Source organism: Haliotis cracherodii, unplaced genomic scaffold (genome assembly GCF_022045235.1).
Source record: "Haliotis cracherodii isolate W230 unplaced genomic scaffold, xgHalCrac1.p SCAF_2, whole genome shotgun sequence".
NCBI classification, from domain to species: Eukaryota; Metazoa; Mollusca; class Gastropoda; order Lepetellida; family Haliotidae; genus Haliotis; species Haliotis cracherodii.
Window position 1 is genome coordinate 11,080,375 of NW_027266275.1, and position 23,443 is coordinate 11,103,817.

Here is a 23,443-nt window from a genome sequence, read left to right on the forward strand (position 1 = left end):
GCCTCACTTGTGTGATCTGCCAGGAACTGTACACAGACCCCTGTACACTGAGGTGTGATCACACATTCTGCAGGAAATATGTCACTGCATACATCCAAACCAGAACAGATGCTGTACAGTCCAAGACGATACCCTGTACCTTCTGTCGACAAGATACCAAGGTCCCCCACCCAGCCGGCCAGTGGAGGAGTGGGCGGGGCAGATCAAACCCAGCATCATTATACAGGGGCTGATTGACACACAAGCTGGTGTTGTCAAAACTGGTATTGATAACATGTGCCTTTTAATGGTATTTGATGTTTTTTTAAACACACGGTATAATTACACTATTGCAGTAAGACACTGTTCCAACGATAACAACTGACCCAAATAAACGCTAGAAAATACACATTTATCCATAAGACGAGTTTGTCAAAAAACATGCCTTCTACTGTATCATCAGCACTGGAAGAATGGTGTAATATGTATTTTAGCTATGACGCTACTTATTAACATGTTCATTATTAACATTTAATATGATGTGGACATAATGTATATTAATACTAGTATATGTACCAGTTATTGTGACCAGGTGATCGATAATGCTCTTGCAAACAAAATGGCTAAAATGTCTACAAATTTCACAATATGTAAATGTATTTGTAAGGGCGCAGTCATTTGATCTTCTTAGGGGTTGGGTTTAGGCGGGGATGTTATCGAAAGAAAATATCTTCTCCCTGAATATTCTACAAAAACATAATTAGGCTTCAGATTGCTGAAAAAAGAAATTGCCAGCACTTAGTTCTTAAAATAAATTAAGGCTCAAAAATATATATAAATTATTTTTAAAAAATATCAGGTTCTGTAGCTGGGGCTGAAAAATGGTTAATCTCGATACAATATCCCATATCAAATGGTCGGTTTCATTTTGATCAGAACTGTGAGTCTACATCAAAATATTAACAGTGTAATTTATTGGCAGCCAATGTCTGAAACAAAATTATTCTATTCAAGCATTTTCTCATTCAATTTTTTTAGTTTTCGATCAAATACAAGGCTCCAAAATCCAGATTTTTTCGTGCAAATCCTGCATCACATGGCCATGAAATCTGTGACCTTTCAGGGGAGGTCAAGGTGAGGACTGACTGACTGACTGAGTATGTTTTTACGCCGCTTTTAGCAATATTCCAGCAATATCACGGCGGGGGACACCAGAAATGGGCTTCACACATTATACCCATGTCGGGAATCGAACCCGGGTCATCGGCGTGACGAGCGAACGCTTTAACAAGGTCAAGGAGAAACAAGGTCATGTTTAAATATCTATTTGTACTGTCGCAATACTGTTTATCTTCCTCCAGCAGTCCTAGGGCGTGTGGCGGAGGGCGTGGTGGGCGGCACCCCCCTGGAGCCTGGGCAGTGGCCGTTCCTTGTGTCCCTCCACTTCAAGCCGGACCACCCGTTCACCAACAAGACCCGTCAGAGACACCTGTGTACAGGCACCCTCATCAGGCCGCAGTGGGTACTCACCGCGGGGCATTGCTTCGAGTAAGTGAAACATTACAAACACAATTCCTCATTGAGTGAGTGAGTGAGTTTGGTTTCACTCCGCTTTTAGCAATATCACGGCGGGGGACACCAGAAATGGGCTTCACACATTGTACCCATATCGGGAATCGAACCCGGGTCTTCGGCGTGACGAGCGAACGCTTTAACCACTATGCTACCCGACCGCCCCTCAAGGTGAGGAGGAGGCGCAAGGTCGTGTGCAGGGAATACAAGGATGAGGTCATAAAACTTGTTTGTAAAGACTGCCACAAAACTGTGTGTCAGACATGTTTTACCACAGGAAATGTGAGTCTGTCGTTATCACACAGTCAATGATGCCAACAATGAAATGAAAAACGCCGAACAGCTGTCAAATCAAGCATAAAGAAAAACAGCTGATGAATGAGTGAGTGAGTTGGGTTTAACGCTGCTTTTAACATTATTCCAGTTATATCGTGGCGTGATGAATGAAGTCAAGGATATTACAGGCAAACAAACTATGCAATTTAAAGCTGATGTTCATTGACCAAGCCTTGGTATCGAACTGTGAGATGGACCTGTATGACGCGTATCAGGCCTGGGAGTCAGGGGGCTGTAGAGTTGGGGTATATCAGGGACACAGACACAGCAGACACACGGAGAATAGATGACATCAGGTTTACACCTGACACTGACAACGTCCAGCACATCCTAGATGACCTACAGTTGGGGAAGATTGACGTCACATACCAGGATGAGTGACTATGGCTCCCGTCTCCAGTGAGAGTTGACACGATTGATGGGAAGACGGCGGGTGTTGGGGTGGAGCCTGCTGTACGTAACGTCACAGTCCTGGTTGTAAATGGTATACAGACAGTTGTAGTCACTGACTTAAATAACGGGTGTATGACATCTTTCTACACTAGAAACAATCAAGCATGTCAAAGTAGACTCACCCTGGATGACTCTCCATGGGGTGTTACACAGTTGAAGGAGAACCAGGTGATGGTTGCTGTCCCTGCATACCGTCAGATTGTAACTGTAGAAGTGACCCCTGACCTGGTACTGCTCTCTACCATCACAACAAGCAAGGGGTACTGCAGTCTCACTGTTCCTTCATCTCTAGCAGCAGGGACTACCGCCTGTGTTGATATCCTGAACATGGTCAGTCACCTGCTGAGGTCAGTCACTACACACAACAATGAGACACTGTTTCCCTACCCCTACTACATGTGTGTCAACAACAGGGGCAACATACTTTTGTTTGACCGGGGGAAGACGTCTGTGACGTCAAAGGGGGATGTTGTGTGGAGATACGCCCCTACTGGAGACAGAGCGCTCAGCCCTCATGGTATTTCATCTACTCCAACAGGAGACATCCTGCTTGCAGACAGCAACAAGGTGATACGGCTGACAGAGACAGGGGATTATGTCACAGATCATCAAGACATATTCAATAATCAGTATTAACTGCATTATGTTTGTGGTGGAGGTCGGACACGCGAAATCAACTTCATGTAGTCATACCAACCACTGCATGATTTCAATCATCGGTATCACTGGTGTTAAATGCACTACAACAACTCAAAATGGACTCTTCCGATTGTGGTGTGAATTGTTCATACAAAGGTGTACCCACAGACATTATTTCCACATCAGTACACATCACATTAAGCAAGGCAAGGCAAGGCAAGGCAAGGCAAGGCAAGGCAAGGCAAGGCAAGGCAAGGCAAGGCAAGGCAAGGCAAGGCAAGGCAAGACAAGACAAGACAAGACAAGACAAGACAAGACAAGACAAGACAAGACAAGACAAGACAAGACAAGACAAGACAAGACAAGACAAGACAAGACAAGACAAGACAAGACAAGACAAGACACGACACGACAGACATTATTTCCACATCAGTACACATCACATTAAGCAAGACAAGACAAGACAAGACAAGACAAGACAAGACAAGACAAGACAAGACAAGACAAGACAAGACAAGACAAGACAAGACAAGACAAGACAAGACATTCCATGGAATGTCTCCAAATACTGCACGTCTGGGACAGGTGCCGTGATTTTGATGTCAAACACAACTGTAAGAACACAGTATTTTGGACTTCACCAAATTAGGTTACAGCTGACTCAATAATCTCTACACTCATCTTTGACCCATAATGCTGTTCACTGCGGTGCAACTTTAAAGAGCATATTGAAATATGGATGACTTTCTTCACAGATTCAAAATATACATATTGACTATAATCTCGACTGATTGTATTTTGCACTACATCCACTACATCTATATTTTGATATTTTTGTTTGTTGTTTAACGTGGCCTTCATCAATATTCAAGCTATATGACGGTCGTCTGTAAACAATCGAGTCTGGACCAGACAATCCAGTGATTGATATCATGAGCATAGATCCTCGCAATTGGGATACGATGGCATGCATCAATCAAGTCAGCGAGCCTGGCCACCCGATCCTGTAAGTCGCCTCTTACAACAAGCATACGGCAAGCAATGGTTGCTGAAGGCCTATCCTCCCTGGATCTCCATGGGTCGTGTGCTTGAGGAAAACAATAGTGACAGTGGCAGAGCTCCAGTTTGTGAAACCATTGCACAAAATCCTCTGCACTAAATATTCAGCTTTCATCAATCCTCCACTCTATTCCAAACGTCAGCTCATATTAAATTCATAAATCAGACAATGTAGAACTTCACTTTATTATCAGGGCTACAAACTGACTGAGGTGAAGTGACACAGGTCGACACATCTAATGACACACAACTTCCGCCTTGACTGAATCAACACCTCCTGCAGCTATCCTTGGACTGTCGACATTCACCTCCACCAAACCCTGGACTTCACTCTCACACACACTCTACAATGCTTATACACAGTCTTCTGTGGTCATGAACTGCCCACATATGGAGTCTGGCGATGTTGTTTCTTGAGTGAGTGTTGTTTCTTCTCCCTCAGCACAGCCTGCTTTGCCTTGGCCATTCAGAAACATGCACCAGTCAAAATGTGCAGTTAATTACTCACATGGGCTTGAGTGAATACTGAATTCCACAGCAGTTAGCAAAATTCCAGCTTTTTACAGCAGTTCGTAAATATAAGATGCAGACAGGATTGAAACCTTTCCGTTCTTTAAATTGGTTCAATGCTTGGGCCATTCGTATTTGTTTGTACCCATGAAGATCAGGGGTAGAATAGGTCTTCAGCAACCCATGCTTGCTGTTAAAGGTAACTATGCTTGTCTTAAGAGGCGACTAACGGGATCGGGTGGTCAGACTCACTCACTTGCATGGTAGATGCTCATGATATCAATCCCTGGATTGTGTGGCCCAGACTCAATTAATTACAGACATAGCTGGAATAATGCAGCCCTCAACAACAATTTGTCAACAAACAATCATATTTGCTTGAGTCCTACATATTTCATCATTAGTTGGGCAATTCAAATGACATTGTTGATCCCAAAAGGGATCCCAGGTTAGAATATGTCCTCAGTGACGTATGCTGGTTGTAAAAGGCAACCAAAGGGACCGGGTGGTCAGGCTCTGTGACTTGATTTGTTGTGTTTCATGTACCCTGTTGGAGTGGATCATTGCTCACAATCTCAATCACTTAGTTACAAGTCCACATCAAATAGCTGGAATATTTCTGAGTGTGACATTAAACACAATAAAACACACATAATCAAGATTGCATTTACTTGAGTATGTTTTTCCATCTATATCCTGAGAGCCTATTGATAAGCTAGTCTGGATAAGACAGACCAATGGTTGATATTGGGACAAATGTCTCATGATGTCCGGTTATGGTGACACAACACGTCAAACGATCTATTGCAGTCGCCTATTTCTAACAGGTTAATTGGAACCAATTCTAACCCACACACCCTATGGCTTCTTTGTTACATGATTGACCCTGCCCTCAGCAAAATGTCCAGCTATTTCACAGAGGCCTGTTGGTAACAGCGACTGGGTCACACAAACTAGTGATGGATATTATGGGCAACACCCCATGCTGTCACAATGACCCGCAATCAAGAATGTCAAAAAGCATGGCCACACGATCCATGTAGTCTCTTTCACTGTGGCCTTCTGTTCTAACCCAGAATCAACATGGGAATTTATTTATATATTTATTTTCCAACATTTAATTTATATGATTTGCTGACTGAATAATTTATTAAACCCTTGAATAAGTAGAAACTAAACATCACACAAAGAAGCAAAATGTATCCACAAACCCTTGCGCCATATCAGCCTCAACGCATCTGATAGATAGATAGATAGCTGAGAAAATGGACCAATTGGTATTTTCAGTTTGGTTTGTACACTGGTATCTTCTCCATGCAGTCAGCCTGGTTCAACATCTGCTTCCTCATTGTGTCCGAGGTCACTACCAGATAGTCTTCCTTGGTGATGAGCCCAGCCTCCTGTGTAATAAGGTCAACTCAGATATCAAGCCAGGACGTCATGTGTCTGTGAATCTCTCAACATACACCTGGTGTCACTACACTCTCATTAAAACCAGATCTTTGTGCTCTCTATGAACCCGTAGCGAACACGAGGGTTGGATTTGAATGAGACTGGTATCATTACAGGGTATGACTCTATATTATCGCGGGCCCTATATTATTGCGGTATCGGTAAATCTCGTAATCCACACTCATGTCGACTGTTTACTTTTGCAAATCTAAACACGATATTTCATCGCATGATCGAATACAGGACTCGTTGTGGTATGTCACGTATACACACTTTAACTTTTTCATGGTAGTTTCTTGAATGTATTTGAAGTTGAAATACCCCTGCCTCCATTCTAATTGATCAGAAAAGAACCAATTTGTTTGGACGATGTCCCCTGATGCAACGTAGGTCGTATGCATACCGATTGTGCATAATACAAATCAGGAAGTGAAGCCACATGATTCATATGTATCACGCCACAACATACCCATACCTCGGTAATACAGAGCTGCCCGCCCTTCATTCGCTAATGACAGGTGCTTTGTTTACCGAACTCGGTAAAGAAAATCAGGATCGATCAATCCTAATTGATGTGTCATAAAAGTTGAACAAAGAACAAGCATTTTGCGTATGACATATTAAATAAGTTTGTAAGCGTGCGCCGTTACGAGCCATTACAATTTAACTACCGCGATAATATGGCATACAATGCTATAATTACACACTAAGCCCCGGAGATGAGGTGAAATAGGGACCAATATCACTTTCAAGATTATTTCATTTTTGAAGTGACTTGCATTACATGACGGTGTTCTCGTTAACATTACTTAGTGATACTGGTATGATTTTGCTTTACGTTTCAGGAAAAACTATTTTATCTGTGGTATATTACTTAGTTGTAACATTTATGACATGTCGATCACCACACCTGCCACATAACCGCTGGTCCAACCTTTTACTTCTTGTTCTGCTGCACACTACATTACATGCAGGTTGGCACATAATTGTACAAATACGAATGCGTAGGACATCTTAGGATATTACAAAAATGCTGTTTACAGTGTGTCCCGTGTGTGTACATTGAAATGTGCCGATCTCTTGCGTTGTTACAAGAATCATCCTTGATTCGATCCAGGAACCTACGTTGCCATCAGATTTGATCGCTTATGAATCACCACTAGTCGAGATTTCGCAGTTACCTCCCTTGTGTGTCATGCGGAAGGGAGAGGCACAGGTGTGAACCGAGGCGGGATTTGGTTATTTCAAGGCATCAAGGACATACAATTAAATCTCACACAGTTCACACGAAGAACTAGTATACATGTATATTCAGGACATCGACAGCATCAAACTTATATAAGGTTAGTATTTCTTAAATTTAAACTTAAAAACACACGAAACATTAAACGAAGAGAAAACGAAAGTAGGAATTGTTGGCCCCAAGAAAATAGAAAAATGTAAAGTATATTGATTTAAATTTCTTTTATTGTTATGGGTTTTACAAATGTTTGACATTCAGGTAAACAAAGTCATTCGTCGACGTGTAAAAATGACACAATAAAGATATGTTGACTTGGTCCTGCATACTAACGTTCACAGTTACCTTCCTTGTATTGTGACTGCGAAGGGGCGTGTCCATTATCAGTAAATTATCAGTGGATTACAGGTCATAAATACAGGACCCTATTGGTAGTTGTTTTAGAGTTAGCTTTAAATATTAAAACAAATGCGCATTTGAATCAATGACGACAGTTTACCGCCTCATCTACATGAGTGAAAGTGATCACAATACATTCATATATTCAGTTTCGGTTCATCTATTCAAGGTAAATCCTTTATTGTGTGGAAACAATGATCAAGCCTGTTCTTATGACAGAATGCATGAAAACTATAATGTACGAACATATTTTATTGAAACAATAGTATAAACAATTACATAGACACACGCTTCTGAAACACCTTGTTTGACATGAAGTCAAGATATGTAGAATCTATTATTCCCGTAGCACTATGGAAGGGTCGATGTGGTTATTTTTGTGACAAGAAATGATATGTAAACGACTCAATCATGGATTTACAGAGGCGTTACAGCAAACTTAGTGGTGCACACAAGTTCATGATGGAGTGAGTTTGGTGTAATGCCGCTTAATGCAGTATTTTATTTATATCATCACGTGTCAGCTTGATATGGAAGGTTAGCCCGAAGTCGCACTCAAGAAATATTATTATCTCAAACAAAACACATGTAACGCCATAACAAAACGGAACAACTTCAGCTGAAACTATTTCTTGGAATAGTCAACAGTTATTTATGTTTGATAGATGGCGACGTCACGAGCTGAGAAAGTTACAGAATTCCTCACCTGTGTGATCTGCCAGGAACTGTACACAGACCCCTGTACACTGAGGTGTGATCACACATTCTGCAGGAAATGTGTCACAGGATACATCCAAACCAGACCAGATGCTCTACAGTCCAAGACGATCCCCTGTGCCTTCTGTCGACAAGATACCAAGGTCCCCCAACCTAGCCGGCCAGTGGAGGAGTGGGCGGGGCAGATCAAACCCAGCATCATTATACAGGGGCTGATTGACACACAAGCTGACGTTGTCGAAACAGGTATTGGTTTATTACATTATGAATTGCACATTCATTTCACAAACTGATATCTAGTAATAAGAATCATGTTTGGAATGAAGGCATGTTAAAGGGTACTCATTATTTGTTTAAACATGCAGTATAATTACAGTACTGCTGTTAACAGAATATTCAATGATACCAATTGACTCCACTAAACGACTCCAGAAAATATACATTTGTTACAAACATGACTCTAACTGTAATCATGGCATAGAAATATTCACAATATATTTTGACGTTGGGGACAATGTGCACTGGCAATGTTGATTGGCCTGCTGATTATTATCGGTTTACATGATGCAAATATAATCAGATCATCCATAAAGCACCTGAAAATATTATTATTTTAAAACATCTACAAATGGCAGTTTATGAAAAGGGTATTTGTAAATGATAGAATGTTTCAGGTTGATAATAGTGACTGAGTGAGTGAGCATGTATTTTTGCGACCCTCAGCAATGTTCCAGAGATATCACTGCTGGGGACACAAGAAATGGGCTTCACACATTTTACTCATGAGGGGAATCAAACCTGGCTAACACTTAAACCACAAGGCTTCCCAACCGCCCATGATAATAGTGATCGAAACTGTGCACTTATAAGAGCAATTGTACCTGTTGAAACTACATGTACATAACTGGGTGAATGAGTTCAGTTTCACGCCACTGTTAATTATGCCAATATGGGGCTTCACACATCAAACCCTTGGGCGTGACAAGCCAACACTTGAACTCCAAGCCTACACCCACCGCCCTATTCATGCATTGAAAATAGGTGAGAGGGGGTGATTTTACCTGGATTCTCAATCTTCTAATTTATATAAATATTGTCCTGATATGTCAAATAACTATAGACATGTCTACTTACAGGTTCCGCTTCATGTTGCTCAGTGTGTGAGAAGTTAGGGGAGACAACTCCGGGAGCCTCATGGTGTTCTGAGTGTCAAGTGTCCCTCTGCGAAAGATGTGTCAAGATACATCGTGCAAGTCCAGCATCACATGACCATGAAATCTGTGACCTTTCAGGAGAGGTCAAGGTGAAGAGGAGGCGCAAGGTCGTGTGCAGGGAACACAAGGATGAGGTTATAAAGCTTGTATGTAAAGACTACCACAAAGCTGTGTGTCAGACGTGTTGTGTTGTTTACCATAGGAAATGCGAGTCTGTCCTTACCATTCAGTCAATGTTGCCAAACCTGAAATACCATTTAAGAAAGCACGCTAAACAGTTATCAAAGAAAATACATAGAAAAGAAACAATTGTTAAGAAAACAGATGAGAAAATAAGCGGAATTGAGAAAAACAAAATAGCAGTAGAAAATCACATTAATTCTGCTGTTGAGAGAGTCATAGCCAACATCAAGCAGAAAGGAAAACAGCTGATGAATGAAGTCAAGGATGTTACAGACAAACAAACTAAGCAACTTAAAGCAGATGTAAAGCTTGAAGAGATTGAGATACAGATGTACAGACAACATTGTGAGTTCATTGACCAGGCCTTGGTATCGGACTGTGAGATGGACCTGTATGACGCGTATCAGGCCTGGGAGTCGGGGGCTGTAGAGTTGGGGGATGTCAGGGACACAGACACAGCAGACACACGGAGAATAGATGACATCAGGTTCACACCTGACACTGACAACGTCCAGCACATCCTGGATGACCTACAGCTGGGGAAGATTGACGTCACATAACAGGATCGGGGCACATGTCTGGCGTCTCCAGTGCTGGTTGACGTGACAGATGGGAGGATAGTGGGTGATAAGAAGGAGCCCGGGCTACGTGACGTCACAGTCCTGGTTGTTGATGGTATACAGACAGTTGTAGTCACTGACACGGAGAACAAGTGTGTGAAATCCTTCTACACCAGAAACAACTTGACATGCCACAGTAAACTTCCCCTTGATAACTCTCCCCATGGTGTAACACAGTTGAAGGAGAACCAGGTGATGGTTCCTGTCCCTGCATCCCGTCAGATTGTAACAGTAGAAGTGACCCCTGACCTAGTGCTGCTCTCAACCATCACAACAAGCAAGAAGTACTACAGTCTCGCTGTTCTGAGTCCTTCATCACTGGCAGCAGGTAGTGTCGCCTGTGTTGATATCCTGGACATGGCGGGACACGTGCTAAGGTCAGTCACTACACACAACCCTTCTACATGTGTGTCAACTCCAAGGGCAACATACTCGTGTCTGACTGGGGGCAGAAGTCTGTGACATGTGTGACGTCAGAGGGGCATGTTGTGTGGAGATACGCCCCTATTGGAGACAGAGAACTCAACCCTTTTGATATCTCAACTACTCTAACAGGAGACATCCTGGTTGCTAAGATAAAAAATGTTGTACAGCTGACAGAGACAGGGGATTATGTCACGGATCATAAGGACATTGGCTGTTATCAACTCGGATTGTATGTAGATAGACATGACACACTGTATATTTGTGGTAGACGTCAGATACAATTGCATGATTTCAATCATCACTATCACTGGTGTTAAATTCACTATAACAACTCAAAATGGACTCTTCCGATTGGGGTGTGAATGATCATACAAAGGTGTATCCACTGACATTATTTCCACATCAATTCAGATAACATTAGACAAGACAAGACAATTTATTCAGTATAGAGGCCAGTGGCCCCAAATACAGACATATAAAGGTTTCATTTGTTAGCGCTACTCTATATCCATACACACACACGCAAAACAAAATACACATACACACATGTATGTAGAAGTACGTAGATGTGCAATTAGCAGTTTTCTTTGTACCAAGTTCGCATCGCATCGCATCTCTCTCTCTCTCTCTCTCTCTCTCTCTCTCTCTCTCTCTCTCTCTCCCCCCTCCCCCCTCTCTCTCTCTCTCTCTCTCTCTCTCTCTCTCTCTCTTTCTCTCTCTCTCTCTCCATTAGACCGCCTCCGTGTTCCAGTAGGTACGGTGTCTGTCGGGAAAGCGGAATCCCCGTGGGTTCATCCCAATCTGCTCAAGAGATACCAATAGTTCACTCTACCCTTAGGAGATATGGTTTACACACATTGAAGTGCTTCAGTAGGGCTTGGGTGGGTCCTGAGTAGGACCTGGGTACCCATAGGACAACATGGGCCTTTGGTTAGTCGCGGGATAATTGTTAAAAAGACAATGACAATAAAACTCAATGGTTAAAAACCTACAAATCTCTCATGTTCGCATTTCTTTCTGACTATGCACACATTCCGTCTGACGTCTATATGTTTGAGTGAAGATAAAGCCTCAGTCAACGTCTGTGTATGCATGATCAGATCGTTTTTTTGCTTGGGCTCCAGTAAAACAATTCCCAATCGGATGTTGTATGGTCTACAGTGGTTTGTGTTAATGACTAAATAGGCAGCGTATGAAGTTATTGTTGTTGACTCATTTATGGAGTGAGATATATTTTTGTGTTTTGGAGGTGCACACTTTATATGTAGACTGATGCAAAGTATGCACACCAGGTTTTTAAGTGTGTACGTCAATAAACACAATAAATATTGAAATCAATTCTTAATTAAATAAATTGCAAGTGATTCTGTTGTATTTGATTGGAATTCCCAGCGTCTAGCCCGTGATATGTCCTTGACTCCAGTTCAAATAAAATCGATGAATGAAAACTTCAATGAATTATTTTTACTTTTTTGATTGTCATACACTTAATCATAGGTTCATTTAAAATATCATTTACACACAGCACGAGCAAAATGTATTTTTTTCCACAAATAAAAAAAACCATTATAACAGTGTTTGTCGTCTGTCTACATGCCATAAACAAAAAACTTTTAATCCAGGCCATTGTGATGTCATCGTTTACTATGACGTCACGACCAAATTACCTACTTATGTCTCTGAAGCTGGTTATCTGCACTTATTCCATAATTCTTTCTACTGTTTACAAGCTGAAAAGGTTGGAAGAATTCTAAATAGGCAGTCATGAAGAGCAACCTCAACGTGGTGAGTGCTGGGTAACGTTAATCGCTCTTCCCCCGTGTGGACTCGAGGTAGAGTGTGTCCACAGCACCCCACTGCTTGAGAGGCGACAACATTGGGCAACCTGTTTGCCGTGGGGATTCTGGTGGTTGAGGGCTCTGGAGCCAGGAACAGTGTTCCTTTGCCCAACACACCACTTTGACCCTGACTTCACCTAGGCGGGTGGAAGAATGGGCCCGGTTCTATCAATCGGCTGGTCACGCAATGCCTTGTGTATTTAACACGTCCATATTGAAATATTTCAATTAATGTGAAAGTTGGGTATATATGTTGTTAATGAACATTATGGGATATAAACATGCCTAGAGTTCCAGGCCAGAAGGCGGTGGTTCATTGGCCAATCAGGTACTATTGACCTCTGAGTTCTGTCTGTCTCCAATTTTTTGTCATGGGCCGAACCAGCCTGGCATTATGTTTGGTAGACAAATTCAGCTGTTCATGTTGCTGTTACTGGAGTATACCACCTCTGTATCCCTGATGTTGGCATGTTGGAGATCCGGTGCTATAAAACATCGCTCTTTGTGGCACAACATGGTAGGTGGAGAGCAGGGTGGTGAATTATTTTCTTTCATCATGTCTTACCAATACCTTGGTTCAAACCGTTCCAAACGTAGACATGTAGATCAAGATGACACTGGTCAAACCAGAAATCAATTTGCCATTCCCAAAGCTGTATCTCGAATTTGTGGAGAAAAGAATGTGTCGCGTCTTCGTAGTGGCTCGCTCCTTGTTGAGTGTTCATGGAGAAAGCAGTTTCTCAACCTGTTATCATTAACTACATTTGCCAATAATGAGGTTGCTGTGTCTGTGCTCAAAACTTTGAATTCGTGACATTGTTCATGACAGAGCCCATTGCCTGTCCGACATGTCCGAACAAGAATTTATGGAAGAACTCAAACTCCAAGCAGTGACAGCAGTCAAACGCTTTACGAGGAAATCAAGAGACGACGACATCATCCCGTCAAGCACATATCTGTTTCCATTTGCACTTTCAGCAGTTCTAAAGTCAAAAGCTTGGTATATCAACATACGAGTGGAGGTGTATGTCCCCAATCAAGTGCCAAAAATTCGGTCATAGCTCCAAATATTGTAACAACTCTGTGATCTGTCAGCGTTGCGGTTGTGAACATGAGAACACCGATTGTGATGCAGAAATAAAATGTGCCAGTTGCAAAGGACAACATCTGGCTTCTTCAAGGCTATGTCCTGTGTGGCAAACCCAATCACAAATTATGAAGGTCAAGCATGAAAATAACATTTCATTTCATGAGGCAAAGAAACTTGTTGAAAATATATCTCCTCCAACACCAATAAATAAAACATATTCTGCAGCTGTTGCTCGTTCTTCTACACAAAACACATCAAGCTCTATTCAGACTGAGTTGCCCTCGGTAAAGTCAGATCAGCCTGTCAGCATAACTTCTAATACATCTTCCACCCAAACTGTGAATCTCTCTGAACTAGACAATAAGGTGTCTGCTGCTGAAGTGCTTGTCACTAAAGAATCTGAGGCTGTAGAACCAGACATGCAACCTTTGACCAGAAAAGCTTAATAGAAATCAGACAACCAGGAACTCTTCATCTTCAGAGATAGTTGTCTATAACTCCTTTGATGTTCTGGACATGGACGTTACACCATCGTCACAGAGCAGTAGCAGAAGTCCTTCCTCCTCACGTGTACGTGAGCATTCACAGATTGAGCCACCATGACACAATCGTCCAACATACTTTAATGGAATTGTAGAGGATTTAGAAATAATTTTAATGATTTACAGCTTTTAATTCAAGATTTTAAACCATGAGATACAAGAAACATATCTTAAGAACACAGATAAATGTGATGTCAGGAAATATAATATGCATAATCTCTTCTCACCTCCAGGAGCAAAAGCCACTGGAAGTTCTTCAATCTTAGTGAGACAGGACATAATTCATAGAGCTATACCTCTTACCACCAATCTTCAAGCCGTTGCAGTTCGACGAACATTTCACATCGCCTTCACACTTTGCTCTTTGTAAATTCCACCATCTTCTTTTTTTTTACCAACTCTCTCAACCCTGTGTCATCATGGGTGACTTAAATGGACATAAACCTCTATGAGGAAGTGTTGGTACCAACGCTAAGGGGGTGTGAGTGAGTGAGTTTGGTTTAACGCCGCTTTTAACAGTATTCCAGTTATATCACGGCGTGTCAGGTTAATGTGGGAGGAAAGCCCGAAGTGATGCAGGTCAAACCCACGAGCACGGGTATGGTGCTGACAAACCTAGAAACATAATCGGGGCGAACCGGGATTCGAACCCACAATCATAGGTTTCTGGCGTGCCCAAGGGACGCAACTCTGCACAGCGAATGGCGGCGCCTTAGACGACTGGGCCACCCGTGCCCCAATGCTAAGGGAACAGGCCTTGAAGATTTTATTACAAACAATAATTTTAGTATATTCAATGAAGGGCCAAACACGTATTTACATCCTGCAACAGGAACTTATTCAGCATTAGATCTGTCACTCACAGATGCTAATTTACTAAATGAATTTGACTGGTCTGTCCATGATGGCCTATATGGAAGTGACCATTTCCCCACAGTACTAAAATCTATTCTCCCAACTGATGAGCCACCTTCAACAAGGTGGAATTTTAATAGAGCAAACTGGCCCTTATTTCAAACTCGTTGTTTGGAAACACTGAAACCTGAAACTTTTTTAAAACATTCCAGACCCTATTCAAATGTTCTCAGAACAACTGAAACACATAGCTGATGAAACCATTTCTAAGTCCTCTGTGAACCCGCATATGCGCAAACCATGTCTTGAAAGCGTAGGAATAAGGCAGAAAAGTTTTTCCGCCGACACCCTACGGTCCATAATATAAATATTGTAAAAATATATAGTGCAAAGGCTAGACAAACATTCAAACAAAATAAACGTCAGTCTTGGAGAAATTATGTATCCAGAATCAATTCACGCACACCTATATCAAAGGTGTGGAATATGATTCATAGAATTAAAGGTAAGGATTCTAAATCCGGCATTAAACATCTCAAAGGTGGTAATGATATATCAACAGATAAATCTGACATAGCAAATCAAGTAGGTGAAACTTTAGCCAAGCATTCTTCATCATCTAACTATGATCCTAAATTTCAGAAATTTCAGCAACAACAGGAAAAGAAAAAGGTTAATTTTCATTCTGATAATGGTGAAGATTACAATGAAGTATTTTCACTACATGAGCTCAACACCGCCCTTGGGCAAGCTCATGATACTGCAACTGAGCTGTTAATATTCATTATCAGCTTCTTAAACACTTGCCCGAACCAAGTCTCCAGACACTTCTAACTGTATTTGATGATTAAAATTAACAGTCTCTCCAAGGTATTGAATGACTCAATTAATGGGTCACTCTTTGTAGATGACTTATCTTCTCGTAGCAACAACATGCACACAATAGAAAGGCAACTGCAGCTTTCCCTAAATTTAAAAAGTGGTCGCTTGAGAATGGTTTTAGATTTTCCAAAGCAAAGACAAATTGTATCCATTTCTGTTGACATTATAGACCGCATAAAGGCCCGGGGCAACTGTTAAACGGTGCCCCCATCAAGGTTGTTGAGGAGACCAAGTTCTTGGGTCTTTTTTTGTGATCGCCACTTAACGTTTTAACCTCATATAAAACATCTCAAAACTAAATGCTTGAAGGCTCCGGATCTACTTAAAGTTGTTGAAAATACTAAGCTTGGGTGGGGATCAGACAACCTTACTTCACCTGTATAGATCCCTTATTAGTTCTAAGCTAGATTATGGTTCAATTGTATATGCTGGAGCTGCTCAAAGTAATTTAGGGAAATTAGATAGCATACATCATCAAGGACCGAGACTCTGTCTTGGATCATTTAGAACCTCTCCTGTGACTAGTTTGTATGTGGAAGCCGATGAGCCCTCGCTTGCACAGCGCCGCTTAAAAGTATCCCTTCAGTAAATAACTAAATTACGTACAAACCCATCAAATCCAGCTTATAACTAGTCCTCTCAATGAGGAACTGTTTCACAAAAAGCCAAAGCTTGTACCGCCACTTGGCATTTGGATCAAGTCTCACATTGCAGATGCTAATATTGACTTAGATATAATATCTCCATGCCGGCTTGTGTCTACTCCTCCTTGGCAATTAGTCAGACCTGAAGTAGACCTTTCTCTCACTAATTTTAAAAAATCTGAAACAAATCAACTAATGTATCTGCAAGAACATAATTAATTACGATCCTCATAAAATATCTACAAATCTATATTTACAGATGGATCCACGGATGGTTACGCTGTTGCCAGCGCCACTGTCATTGGATCCAGGACTATGTCAACCCGAATACCAGACAACTGTTCCATTTTACGGCCGAAGCAAAGGCCATATTCACAGCACGAGAATATATCAATAACCAATAAACAATTTATTATATGTTCAGACTCTCTTGCCTTCAAGCTATCAAAGATCAATCTTGTACACGTCCGTTTTAAATCAAACTTATTGAATAGTTTAATGCTCTTGCTACTGGCCAATACGACATCGTTTTTTGTTGGTTACCGAGCCATGTTGGAATCATTGGTGACACAATGGCTGATGCTGCTGCGAAAGCAGCACTCAACAAATCTGTGACACCACTTCTTATCCCATACAGTGATTATGGGATGTTACATCAGGGATCTCATGCAGAAGAAGTGGGACACCCAAGTAGGTATCAATAAATTACATGAAATTAAACCAACTATTGGTTACACCTACTTAGGCTGTCAGACCAGATTTGAAGAGGTCATTATGCGACGATGTCGCATTGGCCACAGCAGATATACCCACGAATAATATTGAAAGGAGAGGTTCCTCCATTCTGCATCCCTTGTGATGAAAGAATCACGGTCAAGCATGTCCTGCTTGACTGCATTGATTTTTCCATCACAAGAGATAAGTATTTCAAAATTACATCCATAAAGGATCTTTTTAGTCAAATCAGTGCTTATGTAATCATCGGTTTTTAAAAAAGAATAGAATTAATAGATATGTTTTTTATTATAAGATGTATAGTATATAGAAAGTGATTTTATTTTGGTAGAATGAATTCATAACTGAGATTGTTAGTGGCTGTTTATTCACAGGGGGTTGAAGTATCGTAAAATAATTGTACCCCCTGAGAGGGTACGCAAGTCCGGTATCATTTTTTTTCCATTTCTCTGTGATCTTAATCGTAGTATTTTGTGTAGGTTTTAACTGTTTAGCGAATCTTTCTGACCATCGCCAGTAGCCAGTAGGGATGGTGTAAGTCCTGCCGGGGTACCATGTAGGTTGCAAAAGAATCTTAAGTCCCCATGGTCCCTGGTATGGTGGCCTAACTTTGATTGCTCGTGATCTGTAACGCATTTTTATATTGTATTGTGCTATTTAGTGATAATTTTTTATGGTTGTATGCTAGTTTTGACGATTACTCTGTGCTATTCTAGTTATTTTACTGTCCATCGATGACGGGTTTATATTTATTGATAATATATCATAACTTCTCGTCACGATATGGCTGTAATATTGACGGTGACTCACACTCACTCTAAATAGAATTTCACCCTCATATATTATTGTCAGCCATTAGGGCTGGGTCGGGCCCTGAGATGGATCCATGTGTCCACAGGATTACCCGGATAGCTGGTTAATCACGTGATATATTGTTCAATGACAATAACAAGAAAACTATATGGCTACACTGCAAATCGCATTTCTTTCTGACAATGCACATATTCCTTCTGAATTATATATGTCTGAGTAAAGATAGGTTTTAGTCAACTTCAGTGTATGCAGATCTTTTTATACATGTATGTAAATATTTTTGTCAGGTAAAACAATTTACAATCAGACATTTTCTACCCAACTCGAAACCAACAGCAGGTTCCTGGGTAGGGTTAGGTAATAGGTGACCGGGTACCCTGACAGGGTCAGGTAATAGGGGGATCGGGTATCTGGGTAGGGTGAGGTAATAGGGGGTCGAGTACTTGGGTAGTGTCAGGTGATAGGTGATCGGGTACCCAGGTAGGGTCAGAAATAGGGGGTTGAGTACCCGGGGAGGGTCAGGAAAAAGGGGGTTGGGTACTTGGGTAGGGTCAGGTAATAAGGGGTCAGGTAATAGGGGGTCGGGTACACGGGTAGTAATTCTGGACTAATCTCATCCCTATTAGCCATCTACCTGTCCGTTCACCTGTATTAATTTATTGTGTGGTTGTCAGTGGCTCCCATTAATAAAACTTGCTTGGTGACTAAAATATTTCACATTTTGAAAGAAACTCATCTATATCAACATTATGACTTCCCTGGGGAGTGCAACTCCTTGCAGTGATATTGAGGGGCGGTGGGGTAGCAGCCTAGCGGTAGAAGCGTTTGCTTGTCACGCGGAAGACCCAGGCTCAATTCTCCAGATGGGTACAATGTGTGAAGCCCATTTCTGGTATCCCCCTCGTGATATTGCTGGGGTATAGCTAAAAGCCAGATAAAACCATTCTCACTGACTCACTCACTACAGCGACATTAAAGCCTATCCTGCCTCTGATGCTATCGTCTGTAATGCCACACGTTTATGTATTTCGTGTCACATGCACATTTCTCAGTTTACTTTCACAATCGTGGCATGTTCAAATCATAAAAGAATATTTGACATGTTTTCAAAAGCTAATTTAAACTGTCCATCACAGAATGATGATATGAATTACTGCCAGCAGGTTATAAAAGTGTTTATTAGATGCAGATGTTAGTGGGTATAATGGAATCAGAGAATTCAACATTGGGATGCTAGATACCCGAGATTACTTCAACTGCTATGAATGTGTGTGTCTGGTAGAATAAATGCGAAAAGGCAGCAGCAAGGGTCATTGTTCAATTATTTGTCTTCATTGTGGTAGGGGCCGTCGGATAGCCTAGTAGGTTCGATTCCCTACATGGGTACAATGCGTGAAGCCCATTTCTGGTGTCCCCCGAAGTGATATTGCTGGAATATTGCTAAAAGCGGCGTAAAACCATACTCACTCATTCACTCATTGTGGCAAGTTTTCAAAGTTTGTTGTTCAGACACATCAGAACAATTGGAATGTTTTCAATCTTGTCTTGTCTTGTTATTTAAGTTCTCAAATAATAAATTCTTTGTAAGCCTAAATCAATGTGGCTCCTTAAATTTGAATGTGGCTCCTTAAAGAGCAAAATGGCACCAAGAAAAATATTGCTAACAGCCAAGTGGCTCCCAGGAAATATATATCATAAGTACTGTGGTGTGCTAGCTTGTATAAAAACCACAAGGCAGAACATGGTGCATGAATGTGTGTATGAAGTCACATGGTATTATTTGACTTATTCTTATGTAACTCAACCTATAGCCCAGATCCTTCCATTGAATGTCTCCAAGTACTGCACGTCTGGGACAGGTCCTGTGATTCTGATGTCAAACACAACTGCAAGAACACAGGCGTTTGCATTACATGCAAAAATGCAAGCAGACACATCTCAACCTTTTCTTGAAGGCCCCGATTTATTTCCTACCATCACCAATATATCTGAAGTGAGTGAGTGAGTATGGTTTTAGCAAAACTTCAGCAATATAACGATGGGGTACAGCATAAATGGACTTCACACACAGTACCCATGTGGGGAATCGAACCTAGGTTTTTGGTGTGACAACCGAACACATTAACCACTAGATGGCCCCAATATATCCTTCCCCAATATATCTGGAACCATTTGGACTTCACCAAATTAGGTAACAGCTGACTCAACAATATATACACTCATCTTTGTCCCCTAATGCTATTCAGAGTTGTGCAACTTTAAAGAGCATATTGAAATATGGATGATTTTCTTCACAGATTTAAATTATGCATATGCACTATAATCTTGACTGATTGTGTGCTGCACTACATGTAATCTGTTGATTATACAGGCGAATTAAACCGGCGCCTGCAAGACGACTGAGAGTTGGAGTGTTGTTTGCCCTTGAAACAGAAGTCCCATGCCACTGGCTTCCTTTGTAATAAAGTTATGATCACTTCAGAGGTCTCTAACATCTATCAAAAGTGTGTGCTTGAGATTAATTGTTTGTTGTTTAACGTGGCACTCAGCAATATTCCAGCTATGTGACAATAGTCTGTAAATAATCGAGTCTGGACTAGACAATCCAGTGATTGATATCATGAGCATCGATCCACACAATTGGGATCGATGACATGGATTAACCAAGTCAGCGAGCCTGTCCACCCGCTCCCGTTAGTCGCCTCTTACTACAAACATAGTCACCTTTTACAGCAAGCATGGGTTGCTGAAGACCTATTCTACCCCGGATCTTCACTGGTCGTGTGCTTGAGAAAAGCAATGGTGACAGTGGCAGAGCTCTGGTTTGTGAAACCGTTGCACAAAATCCTCTGCACTGAATATTCAGCTTTCATCAATCCTTCACTCTATTCCAAACGTCAGCCCATATTAAATTCATAAAGCAAACACTGTAGAACTTCACTTTCTTATCAGGGCTACAAACTGACTGAGGTGAAGTGACACAGGTCGACACATCTGATGACACACAACTTCCGCCTTGACTCAATCAACACCTCCTGCAGCTGTCCTTGGACTGTCGACATTCACCCTCACCACACCCTGGACTTCACTCTCACACACACTCTACACTGCTTATACACAGTCTTCTGTGGTCATGAACTGCCCACACATGGAGTCTGACGATGTTGTTTCTTGAGGGAGTGTTGTTTCTTCTCCCTCAGCACAGCCTGCTTTGCCTTGGCCATTCTGAAACATGCACCAGTCAAAATGTCCAGTTAATTACTCACATAGGCTTGAGTGAATACTGAATTCCACAAGAGCATTCCAGCTTTTTACAGCAGTTCGTAAATATCAGATGCAGACAGGATTGAAACCTTTCTGTTCTTTCCACAGGTTCAATGCTTGGGCCATTCGTATTTGTTTGCACCCATGAAGATCCGGAGTACAATAGGTCTTCAGCAACCCATGCTTGTTGTAAAAGGTGACTATGATTGTCTTAAGAGACGACTAACGGGATCGGGTAGTCAGGCTCACTGACTTGCATGGTCGATGCTCATGATGTCAATCACTGAATTGTCTGGCCCAGACTCAATTAATTACAGACATAGCTGGAATAATGCTGAGTGCAGCCCCCAAGAACAATTTGTCAACAAACAATCATATTTGCTTCATAAGTTGGGCAATTCAAATGACATTGTTGATCCCAAGAGGGATCCCAGGTTAGAATATGTCCTCAGTAACGTATGCTGGTTGTAAAAGGCAACCAAAGGGACTGGGTGGTCAGGCTCTGTGACTTGAGTTATTGTGTTTCATGTACCCTGTTGGAGTGGATCATTGCTCACAATATCAATCACTGGGTTGTCTGAGCCAGACTCTATTAGTTACAAGTCAACATCAAATAGCTGGAATATTTCTGAGTGTGACATTAAACACAATAAAACACACACAATCATGATTGCATTTACCTGAGTATGTTGTTCCATCAATATTCTGACAGCCTATTCATAAGCTAAAGCTTTTCTGGACAAGACAAACCAGTGGTTGATATTATGACAAATGCCCCATGATGTCCGGTTATGGTGACACCACACATCAAACGATCCAATGCAGTCGCCTATTTCTAACAGGTTACCAGGGACCAATTCTAACCCACACACCCTATGGCTTCTTTGTTACATGATTGACCCTACACTCAGCAATATGTCCAGCTTTTTCACAGAGGCCTGTTGGTAACAGCGACTGGGTCACACAAACTAGTGATGGATATTATGAGCAACAACCCATGCAGTCACAACGTCACAATCAAGAATGTCTAAAAGCATGACCACACGATCCATGTTGTCTTTTTCACTGTGGCCTTCTGTTCTAACCCAGAATCCACATGGAAATTTATTTATATATTTATTTTCCAATATTTAATTTATATGATTTGCTGACTGAATAATTTATTAAACCCTTGAATAAGTAGAAACTAAACATCACATCAAAGAAGCAGACTTTATCCACAAACCCTTGCGCCATATCATCTTCTACGCATCTGATAGATAGATAGCTAAGAAAATGGACCAAATGGTATTTTCAGCTTGGCTTGTATACTGGTATCTTCTCCATGCAATCAGCCTGGTTCAACATCTGCTTCCTCGTTGTGTCCGAGGTCACTACCAGATAGTCTCCCTTGGTGAACCGCCCAGCCTCCTGTGTAATAAGGTCAACTCAGATATCAAGTCAAGAATTCATGTGGCTGTGAATCTCTCAACATACACCTGGGGTCACTACACTCTCACTAAAACCAGATCTTTGTGCTCTCTATGAATCAGTAGCGAGCACTAGGATTGGATTTGAATGAGACTGGTATCATTACAGGGTATGACTGCGGTATCGGTAAATCTCGTAATCAACACTCATGTCGACTGTTTACTTATGCAAATCTAAGCACGATATTTCATCGCATGATCGAATACAGGACTCGTTGTGGTATGTCACGTGTACACACTTTAACTTTTTCATGGTAGTTCCTTTAATGTATCTGAAGTGGAAATACCCCTGCCTCTATTCTAATTGATCAGAAAAGAACCCATTTGTTTGGACGAAGTCCCTTGGCCCAACGTAGGTCGTATGCATACCGATTGTGCATAATACAAATCAGGAAGTGAAGCCACATGATCCACACGTATCACACCACAACATAGCCATACTGCGGTAATACAGAGTTGCCCGCCCTTCATTCGCTAATGAATGTGCAATGTTTCGCAGTTACCTCCCTTGT

At 41.5% G+C, this 23,443-nt stretch overlaps 2 pseudogenes; both read left to right on the forward strand.

Moving 5' to 3' along the window:
• Nucleotides 1-2,042: 2,042 nt before the first annotated feature.
• LOC139467431 (uncharacterized) lies at nucleotides 2,043-2,976 on the forward strand (annotated as a pseudogene).
• Nucleotides 2,977-8,304: 5,328 nt separating this feature from the next.
• Nucleotides 8,305-13,698, forward strand: LOC139467432 (E3 ubiquitin-protein ligase TRIM56-like; annotated as a pseudogene).
• Nucleotides 13,699-23,443: the final 9,745 nt, after the last annotated feature.